This window comes from Anthonomus grandis, chromosome 16 (assembly GCF_022605725.1).
Source record: "Anthonomus grandis grandis chromosome 16, icAntGran1.3, whole genome shotgun sequence".
Lineage (NCBI taxonomy): Eukaryota > Metazoa > Arthropoda > Insecta > Coleoptera > Curculionidae > Anthonomus > Anthonomus grandis.
In genome coordinates, this window is record NC_065561.1 from 7,129,375 (window position 1) to 7,143,954 (window position 14,580).

Genomic DNA, 14,580 nt, shown 5'->3' on the forward strand with positions numbered 1-14,580 from the left:
TTTTTGGAAAAGGTATATCTTGGACTAAACAATGGTGATTCTGCTGCCGCAGTTTTCTGTGACTTGTCTAAAGCCTATGACTGCGTCAGCCACGGTATACTGTTGAGTAAATTGGAGGCTTATGGATTCAGAAGAATGGTCTTGGAGTGGTTCCACTTATATTATTTTGATGGGAAGGAGTGCAGACTGTTAACTTTAAGGGCCACGGCTCCAATGAAATGAAATGAAGGATCAGTTTTGGGACCTCGCTTATTCTTAATCTATGTTAATGATTTGCCTCATATTTCAATAAATGGCGATTTTACCATCTTTGCAGACGATACCACCATTCTGTAGCAAAATAAGAATTGTGAGCAGCTTGAGGCAAATATTCGGACGGATTTATGTAAGGTAAAAAGATGGTGTGATGCTAATAAGCTGTTCTGTAATATTTCTAAAACAAATATTTTAAAATTCAAATGTGCATTTAATGATGTCTTTTTGAGTAATAATATAGTATTGTCTGCTAATGTGAGCAAATTTCTTGGGTTGTATATTGATTCTGGGTTAAAATTTGAAAATCATATAAGCACATTATGTAATAAAATTTCCTCTAGCTGTTATGCTCTTTGTGTCATTGTGAATAACTTAAACAGCTTAGTAGATAGAGCTTCATATTTTTCTTTAATTGAATCCCATCTTCGTTAATGTATTTGTTTTTATCATGATCTCTTTATGGCTTTAATAAGGTAGTATTTATGTTGCAAAAGAGGGCTATTAACAAAATTCTTACTTTGTACTGTATTTTTGTTTTGGAAACACTCTGCCTTATTTTTAAAAAACATAATGGTGAACTCTCGGGTGAACTAAATGTGGAGAATATAATTTATAATACCCGGCCATGCCTCTTATATCAGATTGCCAATCCCCCGGTCTAAACAAGTAAAAAAATCAGTGGTGGAAAGAAAATGTTCAATCATCTACCCTTATCCATATGCCAAAGTAACAACAGCTTGGAATTTAGGCGCTCTACCAAAGATTTTTTGTTAAAAAAGGGCTACTATAGCCTCGCAGAATACTTTTCTGAAGTATTTTAATACGAATTATTAAATAAAAACTATTTAATCAAATTTAATTTATTATCTTTATTTCAATGTATTCATGTATTTTTTTTTAGTATTCTATGTATGTATATTTTATGACCCTTTACTCTGGTGCTTGTTTTACCTGTGTTTTTTTATAACTGGATATTTTTAGCTCGATTTTTTATTGTATATATTAACTGCAACAATTTTTATAATAGGTACCTTTATTTTATTTTATTTTATTTTATTTTAGTTATAATTGTATTTCTTAGGCTTGGTTAACAACAATGCATATTTTGTTTTGACATTAAAGCATATTTTAACTTTGTTTACATGTGTTTATTGATTTGCAATTTTGTTAATACCTACAGTGCAAATTCGCTGCATTATTGCTATTTTAGTGCTTGTGGTGTAAAGACTACTTGTGAGTGTTTGCGAAATTGGAGCTGAAGATTCGAGGTAAAAATTTACAGTTTCTAAAGGCGCCTACAGACGGACGAACATACCTTGAGATATGTACGCGCGCACAAGTACGCGCGTACATATCCGCCGGTGTGTAGACAAAATCTCTCTAAAAAATCCGTCGAAGATGTATTCAGTTCCTATTTGAATTTTTGCACGCGCGTACGAGTTGCGCGTACATATCTCTCTGTGGGTAGACTAAACGGCCTTACGCATCAGGAATAAAATCAGTGCAGTTCGTGAGTTCGTGTTAACCATCGTCTGGTGTAACTGTGTGTGTCTAATCATGGCCGATAGCAGAAAATATTCAAAATAAATTTTAATTGAGTTTATTTAGCTTTATAAATCTTACCCCTGTTTATGGAAAACTAAATCCAAGGACTACATGAATAGGAATAGAAAAAACGATGCCTATAAGATACTGGTAGATAAGGGGAAAGAAATAGAAAAAACAGCTACAAAGGAAACGGTAAAAACTAAAATAAATAGTCTACGTGCTGTATTCCGCAGAGAAGCAAAAAAGATTGCAGAGTCCAAAAGGTCAAGAGCCGGGCAGGACGACATATATACGCCGCAATAAAGCAACAAATACCATACCACAAATGGTATTATGATTTGTTGCTTTTTTTAAAAGATCAAGAGGAGCCCAGATCATCTGTATCAAACGTGCCAGATAAAGTAATAAATGAACAGTTTGATTCAGACCAAGGAGAGGTAAGTAAAAAATGAACTATGTAGGTAACATTGTAATATTTTATTGATAAGAAGTACAGGGGTATTGTTTTATACTACTCTTACAGTATCATTTTTTCTTGCCAGGACAGAGCACCCCTTTGACAGAAATAATTTGTGAATAATAGCCTTACTTCTTTTGCATAATTATTACTTCTTCGATTGTAGCCGCGCTGCAGTTTTGTCATTCCAGTAGTTTCTAATCCTATATCTATTTTGTCATCCTGTACATTTTCCCTATAAACGTTATCTTCCGGTACATAGGCATTTCCACATTTTCGTCTTAAATAGTTGTGTAAAACACAGGCGGCCATGACTGCTTTTTCGATGCTTTCTAAACTAATGGAAATTGTTCCTTGGAATATTCTAATACGGGCACTCAGTATGCCAAAAGTATTTTCAACTCTACATCTTGCTCGCGAAAGCCGATAATTAAAAATTTTTCGATCATGATTAAGTTCGTTCCGTCCAAATGGTTTCAAAAAGTCGCAGCGCAAGGAAAATGCTTCGTCGCCTATAAAAACAAATGGCATTGTATTTTTACTGCCTTTAGGTTTTGTTTTAGGTGGTAAAGATAATTTTCCATTTTTTAGTTTCTGGTAAAATATAGTGTGGTCAAAAACTCCTCCGTCCGATATTCGACCATTTACCCCAAAATCAACCATAATGAACTCATAATTTGCGTTGACTATAGCCATAAGCACTAAACTGTGCCCTCCTTTGTACTTATAGAAGTATGAACCACGTCCAGCAGGGGAAAGGATATTAACATGTTTCCCGTCAACGGCTCCCACGCAGTTTGGGAAGTTACATTTTGTTTTATAATCATTATAGCAATTATATTCCATTCATTCTCTGTTGTAGAAAACTGCAAAAAAATAAATTAATTAACACTCTTTTTGTCATTCAAACCTGCGTATGCACCGTATGTAAATAATACATACAAAAATTATGGCTTAAGCCTTAAGCTGTGCTTACTGATTGGCGGTGCATACAGGCATAATTGATAGTGTTTAAAAAACAACTGTTCCAAACTGATAAAAAAAACTGTTTTTGAGATTTTGAGTATTAGCTTTTTTAATAAAATTTATTTATATGATGCAACAATGGGTGGTATTAATAAAAAAATGCATTTGCTTATACTAATAAGTAAATGCTTATCCATTGATCTAATATAAAATAATAACTACTTGATTAAATAAACCCGAGTATTTACCTACTAAAAAAAGGATTTACTTATAAAAATTTCAGTTTTCAAAATAGCAGAACCACAATTTTGCAAGTAAATGCTTATTTTAGTAAGTACATAAATACTCGGGTTTATTTAAGCAAATACTTATTATTTTACATTAGATCAATGGATAAGCATTTACTAATAAGTATAAGCAAATGCTTTTTTTTTTTTATTAATACCACCCAATATTCCGAAAAATATTTTTTTTTCTTTAGAAGGTTGATGCATTAAAATCTAAGTTTTATTTTAAATACCTTATCCTTAATGTCTCAAAAAATAGAAACTGTTTCAAGCAATTTATTACGTTTTTATTTCAGGAAATCGGAATCGTATCAGAACCAGAAAGTGAAGGATTTAATAGTTCATTACAAAGTCCATTGGATTCCCGACCAGGTACTAGTTATGGAACTCACGGACCGGATCGTGATACTGAAGAATTTAGTAGTTCGGTACAGAGCCCCTTGAATTCCACAGCAAGTAGTACTCGTAGTAGGTCCCGTACAGATGGAACTAAGTCGTTAATTCCACCTACACCTTCTTCTATGATGAAACGTAAAGCTAAAACAGATGCTCAGACAGACGAAGTTCTTGCTCTTGTTACTCAAGTCGCAATAATGAGGATCAATGCACGATTTTCGGAAATAATGTTGAGCGAAATTGAGAACTCTTCCAAGAGAAACTAAGTTATATACAGAAAAGTTGATTAATGACCTATTGTTTGAAGCAGAAATGGGTCATGTTACCAAAGCAACAAAAATTGTTTCGCTCTTGATTCAGCAGAAAATAATTCCAATGTTAACTTAAACACAAGTACCTCCACTAGTACTTATTATTATCCTCAGAGTTATACTTATCCATCGCAGATTGCTCCACCCCAGCAAAATGTGTCACAAAATTTATTTAATGCCTATTCATTTCAAACACCACAACCTCAAGATATGCAACCAATAAAACAGATACCTACTGTTCAGTCACTTCAGACACGTTCTTCTAAGAATAACGATCTACAACAGTTTGACAACGAAGTGTGCGAAACGGATAGCCTTGTCAGCTTTGTAACTAACTTTAAACCATGATACTTGAACCTATATAAGTAATTATTAAGACAGTTTTGGCTTGGAATATATTCTATTGGTACGGGAGGCAGTAACAGGTTTGGGTGTTCAATTTCCTGCCGGCTGATGACTTGGAGAACGCTTTATGGGGGTCTTAAGTGAAGTGAAGCCTTGTGTGTGTCAGCTGGCGCCAGCTGAAGCACACGAGGTTTCACGATGCACCCCCATAAAGCGTTTTTGCAAATTATCAGGAGGAAATAACTAACCTCAATAGGTAGCTGGCTCCCCTACCATATTGACATTTCTCTGAAATTAATATGTTAACTGTAGATACTTATGTTTATGAGTTTATTAATAAAGATTAACGTATTATTTTCTTCAATAGTTAGTAAATACCTTTATATACTCATCCTTTAATACTTGATAAATAGCACTGCAGGTCTCCGGAATTATTTTAGAATTATTTTAGAGGTGAAATAATACTGGAAAATTTTAAATCTTCATAATTTCTGCCAGTAGCTAGGTATCGAAGTGTAACTGATAGTCTTTCATGTGGTGATATAGCAGACCTCATGCACGTGTTTTGTTTCTGGATTAGTGGTGTTACTAATTTTAAAAGTAATACGTAGCTATCTTCATCCATGCGGAGATAATTTCGATAATCATCCAGTTCTAAACGATGTTCTTCTAGTAGCTTTATATGTGAAAATCGATCACGCTGCAACAACCATTTCTTCACCCATTTACTTCTTGGCTTTCGTTTATACACTAATTGTTTTTGTTTTTTCTTTATTATGCACACACACGTCACTGCTAATAAATTTATATCATGATTACTGACGGTCCCCATTATTAAAAACAAACTGAATAGTAAATTATCTTTACGTGTGTAGGGAACTTCGACAAAACGTATATGTACGCGCATACTTCTACGCGCGTACATATCTCAAGGTATGTTCGTCCGTCTGTAGGCGCCTTAAAACCACGTTCTAATCTTCACAAAATAGGCGCTTTATTATTTTTACCAGGTATGTTTATCCATATTAGCTATCGGTTGCCAAATAACATGTGTGCGATTATTCACATCATCTGTCAATCTTCAAGTAGAGCTGGGTCAGTAATATTAATATTTTACGTCTATTAAAAATATCTGCTAGTGGAGTTTGTTATGCTTGCAGTAAGAATTGCTCATTGAACGAAATCAAAAATGAACTTTTTGGATATCCGTGCGATTTTTGCAAGAAAGTTATTTAATAATAAGCTTTATTTCCAACAGGTTACATATACCCAGTTACAGGAAAATCAATTAAATATATAAATGTACGAATGCATGAATTGTATTAGATTCATGCAACTAAACTATATAAGAACTATAAAAGAATTGCTATATAATAAAAAAAAAAGTAGTGAACTTGAGAAAATAAATAATAAAAAATCAACACTAAATTAGGATAAGAATCAAGAATTAATTTAAATCAAAAGACCAAAAAAAAAAAAAAAATAGTAAATAAATGTATTCAAGCTAAAAACTAAATAACCAAAAACTAAATAACCTAGCCTCCCCCACCGACCATACGCAGGTGATTCAAGATAAGTGCCAAATCATCATGGTGAATGTCACATGAATCAGCAATAGTGTTAAAGTTTTGACACATAAAGTGAATAGGACTCTGGTACAGAATGTTGGACCTGGCTGTGTCCAAGTTGAAAGCTGGACACTGTCTGGATCCTAGGCGTGGTATATGAAAGCAAATCCTTTGCAAAAGCGATGGGTAGTCAATTTTATGGTTAAGTAAATTAAACAAGAATTTCACCGAATGCATTTCTCTCCTCTTCGCAAGTGACCGTTCAGTATATCTAGAAAGCAGCAGGTTATGGTCAAAACCCCTTGGAGGATAGACTCCATCATCCTTAAATGCCAAACATTTAAGGAATCGCCGTTGGACTGATTCTAATAGGTGAATGTGCTGGTTGTAAATGGGAGACCAAATGAGGGAGCAGTAGTCCAGCCTGGATCTAACAAATGCATAGTAGAGCGTTTTGGCAGTGGCAGTGTTCAAAAAAAGTTTGCAATTTCTAATAATAAAGCCTAGCATGCGAGTAGCTCTAGAAACAGTATCTTCGATGTGAGGGATAAAAGAAAATTTTTGGTCAAAGGTGACTCCAAGATCCTTGAAACAGGTAGACCTTGCCAGAGACTCTCCATTAACTGAGTAATTAAAGGCAATTGGACTTTTGATACGAAAGTAGCTGGCCACATTACACTTGGAAACATTAAGGTTAAGCCGGTTCAAAGTGCACCAATGGTGTACAGCATTCATGTTCTCTTGCAGTAGACCACAATCTGCTATAGAGTCAATCCTATGGAAAAGCTTTAGGCCATCAGCATATGCTAACCGAGAGCAATTGAGGGTGGAGATCAAGTCATTAGCGAAAACGTTAAAGAGAAGGGGGCCCAAATTAGAGCCCTGAGGAACTCCAGAGGTGGGTGAAAAACAAGCAGATCTAAAGCCTTCGACCACTACAAACTGAGAGCGGTCAACTAAATAGGAGTTAAGGAGCTTTATCAAGCGATCGGAGAATCCAAACTGGCGTTTAAGCTTATTTAATAGGATGAAGTGGTCAATCTGGTCAAAAGCCTTTTGAAAGTCTGTGTAGATAACATCGATTTGACCTCTATAATTAAGTGCTTCGCACACAAACTGAGAGAAGAATGCTAGGTTTGTAGTACATGAGCGGCCAGAAACAAAGCCATGTTGATCGTTGGCCAGCATGGACTTAACCTTGGGAAAAATTAATTTATAGAGAGCCAACTCAAATAACTTTGAGAAATTGCACAGAATGGATATAGGGCGGTAATTCTCTATTGTTCCAGCATCGCCCTTTTTAAAGATAGGGCAAACTTTAGCTTGCTTCCAGATATTGGGAAAAATACCTGTGTTAAAGATCAGATTAAAAATGTGGAGCAGAGGGTCTGTAAGTGCAACAGAGCAGTCCTTAGCTAAAAAACTAGGAATTAGATCTGGGCCAGAGGTCATTTTGCTTTTAAGACACTTGCTCGCCATTATAATGTCGGTAGCCGCGAGCGCGACGACGTCTATGCAAGTTAAGGGAGGTTCAGAGACGACAGGATGATCGCTAGGAAGTGAGTTCGTGTATACACTCCTGAAATAATCTCCAAAAGCGGACACAATGCTGTCAGGCGTATTGTATGATTGGTTAGAAAGCTTCATTGAGCCGGGGATTTGAGACTGATTACGTTTGCTTCGAATAAAAGACCAAAATTCACTCGGATCGGAGGTTATTTTGTTCTCAATACTATGGATGTACATTTTGTAGGCTTGTGCAGTTAGAGCTTTAATTGTCTTGCGCAGAGATCTAAATATCTCTAGATGATGTTTAGACTTGGAAATCTTATAATCACGAAATGCTCTTTCCTTTTTATATATATTACGAATTATGTCCGCCGAAAACCAGGGAAACGTCTTTTACGTTTTACCTTGAAGGGTACCGCTCTAGCGAAAGTGTTGTTCAGTATATCATAAAAAACATCACATGCGGAGTTGACGTCCTGCTGCACCATGATAGGCGACCAATCAATATCTAGTAGCAGCTGATACAAAAGCGGAAAGTTAGCCTTTCTAAAATTAAATTCCTTTATTTCAGATTTATTAAGGGGTAGGTTATTGAGAGAGATAAGGCCTGCATGGAATTCAAATGACAAAGAAGGATGGTAGGTATCCTCCGGGACAAGAGATGCACCGCTGTTAAGTACAGAGATATTAAAGCTTGCAAAGATAAAATCCAAACAGCGAAGATTGTTATTTACCACGTTATTGAATTGCTTATAGTTTAGGAAATCAAAAAAATTACTTAGAAGTTGACGTTTACTATTGGGAGATACCGAGTGTTCAATATAAGTGGGGACATTAAAGTCTCCCAGGATAATCACATGTTCAGAATAGATTACATTAACCATGGAAAAGGCTTCGAGAAAGCGTTCTAATTGCACGGAGTCGATGGAAGGAGGACCGTACAATACAAAAATATACAGTATGAAATGACTAAATTTGACTTTACATCCTACCAGATCGATTTCCGGTATTTCTTGGCTGATCGCAGAGAGGTCGAGGGCTTCCGAGGAGAGGTGGTTCAGAATCCCCAGTAAAACACCACCACCCCTTGAAGCAGCAACAAGGTCAATTCTTCTGTCAGAACGGTACATTACGTATGAGTTGGGAAGGATTTCACCATCAAGTATATCATTTTGGAGCCAAGTTTCTGTGATGGAAATAATATCATAGCCAGAAGTAGACGCAGCACTAAAGCAGGTATTGGTCTTGGAGCGCAGGCCGCGGGCGTTCTGGTAATATCAAGAAACTAGATTTTTTAAGGAGGGGGAGGTGGTTGCCCTTGGTTTTTTGCCGCTATTGAGGGAATACCATTGATATACTTAATGAAGAGGTTATCCTCACCACGGTCCCTGCGCAGCCTTAGTTCTTCCTTGACTTTATTAAGGTGTTCCAACTGAGCCGGGGTAAGGTCAGACTCAATGTATATCTTTTTTCCTGAGAACTTACTCCTGTTCTTCAGTAGGATTCTGACATCCCCATGGTTCACCAGTGTGATCTTAACTGGTCTGCAGCCATTACAGTTGGGTTTTCCAAATCTAGACGCCTTGGATATAGGAATATTACGGCCACACACATCGTTTAGCAGAGTAGAGATGTCTGCTGTGGAAGTCGGATCTTCAGACGACTCGGACTTTAGGTTAAAAAGCATTAAATTGCAGTTACGTTTTTGCCTCTCAATAATTTCCTGCAACACAACATTACTAGCCTTGGCGTTTGATTTAGTAAGTGGTGGTTTTTGAGACTTGCCATTGGAAGCCAATGGCATCTTAGATGAGGTAACCTCCACCTGTAATGCATCCAACTTTGTCCTGACCCTTTCAAGTTCATCCAGTACAACAGGTAGTTTAGATATTTCAGTCTTCAGCACTCCAACATCCCTTTCGAGTACTCCTACACGATCGATCAGTCCCAGCAGCTGCTTGACGCTGCCTTTACAGTAGAAGGGCATAGATCTCTTGCTTAACACCACTGCCCTGATTTCAGTAGCACTATGGTTATATATTCATATATATATGTATGGTTGCATATTCTCCAGTGAAATTAGAGTTATTGTGATGGTTTCGAGAAAGATGCCATTTGCTTTTCCCCTCCGCAGGGAAGGTTTATTATTAATATTCCTAAGTTAATAATGAGAACAAACGATTTGGAAACCACTATGCAGAACCATAACTCAGAAACCATCGAGAGAGCTGTCACGTTGGAACAACGTATTGTTGTACTTGAAGAAACCCTGCGTAACTTGCCTGTTCTCTCAGCAGATTACAGCTGTCAGGCGTCTGCTCCTTCTATTTCCGCTCCTAGCTAGAATGTCAAGCCGGCGCCGATGCTATCCTAAGTGAGCTGCATGAGCGCCAGAAAAGGGCCAAACAACATTATATTTTTTAACTTTGATTCGAACGATAACAGAGCTGATGTTGATTGTGATTCTTGGTAGCATATCACCGAGACATGGTTGAGGCCAGAAATATTTAGTGGTAAAATTTTAAAGACTTATGACGTTTACCGGTCGGACCGAAAATTTGAATCCGTTAATGCCACACGCAGTGGTGGAGTTCTCTGTGGAGTTTCTAAAAACATTGTGTCTGAAAAAATTAGTTTGCCTGATTTTTGCAACAGTATTGCGCTCTCTATCGATGTTGTTGGCTGTAGATTTACTGTATAAGTTACAGATATTTTACATGACTGTTTCGTACATCCCACCATTGAGCAAATTCTCGAACAATTCCTGGATCAGTTAACACTTTTAATATCGAAGCTTAACCATAATGTAATAATAGTGGGCGATTTTAACGTGCCTAGTTTCTCTATTAACTCACCTACCGGTAATCATGGCAGTCAAAAGTCTATTGCTGTGAATAATTTTGCAAACACTTTTAATCTTGTCCAGTGTAATCACATCTTAAACTATAATAATAGACTATTGGATCTTGTTTTATCTAACTTCACCTGTACTGTTTCTCGTGGTGACGTGCCTTTTGTCTTGGAGGATTTGCATAACCCTGCTTTGGAAATTGATTTTACTGTCTCATACCAACGTGTCGATAATTTTCAGCTTAATAAAAACTTATCTCATTCTTTTAACTTTAGAAAGGCCAACTTCCATTTCCTTTATGACTCGATCCTTGAAGCTGACTGTATTTATCCTCTAACGTTAATGATGCATGTGGAGCCCTATATGATATATTGAATGGCATATTTGGAAGATTTCCAAATTATTATTCTCTAGAATTGATAGGAACATTTATAAGAAGGAAAAGTCCCTCAAGGACCTTAACATGTACAATTCTCCATTCTTTCGAAATAAATTCCATTCTCTTAGACGCCTTATTAAACAACAATGAATATAAATTATATATATCAAATACTGAAAGGAATATTTCTGATATTCCATCTAGCTTTTGGAATGTTATTGGTTCTAAGAAGACTGGGACCAGGTTCCTTGTATGATAAGACTGCCCGATGACGTGATAATTAACGCCCTTTTGCATTGTTCTTTGGTGCGACATTTATACAATAAAATGTCATTAACCATTCGTCAACGTATGGTAATATACCCCACTTTGACATTTCCAAGATTGATGCTTCCCAGATTATTTTGGCTAGTAAAAAACGAAAAAATAAGTTAACCTCTTGGGTAGACGGTGTACCTAGCTTCTTGGTTAAAGATTGCATTGATGTCCTGGCTGATCCGCTGACCTACATTTTCAACTTAACACTGTCAACAGAACAGATTTCTGATATTTGGAAGAGTGCTAAAATAATACCTATTTTAAAAGCTGGGGAGTCTTGGGGTAACTTCTTGGTGTAACTCTCGGTGTAACTTCTTAAAAATTTTTGAAATTATCGTAAATCGCTCGCTATTTATTCAATAGTCACGCAAAGAGCTCATTTCTGTAGACCAGCATGGAGTTTTTAGCGGGCGATCTTGTGTTAATAACTTATCCTGTCTGTCTAGCCACATCTGTGAATCACCTGATGTTAATAATTCTCAATTCGCTGTTATTTATACCGACTTCCAAAAAGCCTTTGCTCTGATAGATCACTATATTTTGCTACAGTGAAGTCAATTAAGTTAAGTCACTATGGTTTTTCAGGGAGATTATTTAATTTATGTCATTCCTACTTCATTGTTAGATCTCAATATGTCGAATATGAGGGCTTTAAATCGAAACTTTTTAACGCAACGTCAGGTGTGCCACATGGCTCGAACCTGGATCCGCTACTGTTTAGTTTTTTTATAAATGACTTGAGTCACTCACTTGTCATAGGCTGGCTTTTGCCGATGATTTGAAGCTATATTTAAATGTATATGGTTTTGGGGATTTTGTTTTCCTTCAGAGCTGCCTAAATACATTGGAGGTATGGTGCGCTGGTAACAGGTTAGGCTTGAATGTGGCTAAATGTAGTGTGGTTAGTTACTCTAGATCAAAAACACCCTTAAATTTTAATTACTTTATTCATGATACTTTTTTGAGTAGATTAAAGCAAATTACTGATCTTGGCATCACCTTTGAATCTGCGAATATATGCAGATTCAAAGGTCCACACTTCAACAACATAGTCAAGTTAGAAACAATAAACAACATAGTCTAGTTAGAAATTCTCATAGTTTTACTTTGGAGTCTATAATAAGACCGTTTTTCTGTTGCTGTGTTAGATCAAAACTGAAGTTTGGCTACATTATATGGACGCCGCTCTATCAGAACTATGTTGGTCTCCTTGAATCTGTTCAGCGTAGATTTGCTAAGTATTTAGCCTGAAGACCTTTAGGCAGGATGGCATATATCCAGTTAAAAGGGGAATCATCAGGTTTGATCATCAGCAACTATTGGAACGCTTCAATCTACATCCTTTACGTAATTTAACGTAATTTACTTTACGTTTAATAAGAATGATCTTCTCTGTAAAATTCCTCCAGGGGTAACTGAATGGATTAATTGATAGTCCTTTCTGGTGTACGTTTCATGATGTCTAGGCTTAATGCTGGACATTCCCTAACTTTCTTTCTGCCAAGGCCTCATACTAACATCCTATTAAAATCGCAACTATTGTATGTATACAATATGCGCTATATTGTATACAGTGCGAGTCTGTAACTTGGAATAAAATCGATAATAAATAAATGGAAGCATGTTTGGAAAAACGCTCGGACACGTCAATTGAGATTGTAAGTTGCGCATTTTTTACAAAATGTTTCGACACTTGCCTTATTCTAGTTTTCAACTCTACAATATTTGCCGGCTTGGTCACATAAACTTTGGATTTCAAATATCCCCCATAGGAAAAGATCTGGCGGAGTCAAATCGGGCGATCTTGGTGACCATTCAAAAGATCCTCTCCTGCCAATCCATCTGCCTGGAAAATGTTCCGGTATTGTGGTGATCTTTTTATAGTGAGTTCGCGATTTATATAGTTTATCGTTCAGTCTAACGGAAATTCAAATTTTCCACATCAAAATCAGCACCCTTTGTGCTTTTTCTTATTATTAGTGCACCTTTCCGGCGTTTAAAGTGTGGTTATCGTTTTGTTTACTTCACACACATAATACAGTAGTGGTTGAGGTCCGATTTGCACTAGAGCTGGACTGTATTATTCGGTATCGCAAAATCTCCAGCAATGTCTTGCTCCAGGTGCAACAATGCTCTCTCTGAGAAGGAGATGAGATATAAAATCATTTGTGATTTTTGCAACGCTACCCACTGCCTTGCTTGTTCTTAATTCTCCATTTTAGAAATCAAGAGTGATCTTGTATGCATGTACTACCTGTATTAACGTAATAAAGCAGCAGCAGAAGGGCTCATCTTCGACAACTGATGTTCACAAGCAGGTCCATGCATGTGACTTTGGAGCAGCTGGGAGAAAGACTATCCAGGAAAATATCCCAGAAACTTGAGACTATTAGCACATCTGTTAATTCCAAGTTAGTTGAATTGGAGACTCAAAAACTTATTGCGAATTTGCGCCAGAAGATGGAAGAAATCTCAAAGTCTATCACTAGTATTAAGCACTCATTAAATGAGTTCAAAACATCGGTTTCTGAGAATTCAAAGTCTGCTGGCGACAGTCGCGAAGGTTCTCTGGATCGCGATCTGGTAAACAAGATCAAATCACTTGAAGCCTCAAACGCCGATTTAACGAAGCAACTACAATGGATGATTTACCAAGATGGTAAATCATATGAACAACATGATATTTTGAATCGACTGAGCAAGCTTGAGAAACTGCTGCAGCACAAGTGCAGTACCTCTGAAGTCATTGGTGGAAGCTCCAGTTCATCATCCTCGACAAACCCTGATACCAACCCCATATCTCAGTCTAAGGTTAAGCCCCATCAGTCAATGAGTCAATGCCAAGACCAGTAATGATTCGCAATACTAATGGTCAGTCTGCAGTTACCAAATCTTCTACATCAACAGTTGCAAAAAAGCCTCGATCTGCATTATCAGTATCAGTATCAGTTTAGCAGTCATACGTGACGGTCGTGTTTAAGTTCGTAGGAGGCTACGCCGGTACTCAGTTTTGTTTGTTTTGTTTTGATTTGATTTGTTTTGATTCTTTTTTTTTTACAACCACATCGACGTGCTATATTTCCGTACAAGTGTTCCTAATTAACAGGTCAATATTTTTTTGTTTTATAAATATTTCCTGTTTTAACTAACTAGACTTGTTTTGCTGGCATTGACCTTAACTTGAAACCATAGAACTTCAACCTTAGGACGTGCTAGTGTGTTTGTTTTACGCGTGTTCCTGGTGACGCTCAGGCTCAAGTTCCTGTTTGGCTAGCAATTCCTGTCTAACCGTATTTATATATTCCTTAATTTATTAAAATGAATCGTAATTTCAAATGCTGTCAAAAAAAGGAGTTTTCAAATTATTGCTGCATCTTTTGTATGTCTATA

At 36.7% G+C, this 14,580-nt stretch overlaps 1 pseudogene; it reads right to left on the reverse strand.

The window, feature by feature from the left end:
• Window positions 1-285: 285 nt before the first annotated feature.
• Window positions 286-5,556, reverse strand: LOC126745955 (putative nuclease HARBI1; annotated as a pseudogene).
• Window positions 5,557-14,580: the final 9,024 nt, after the last annotated feature.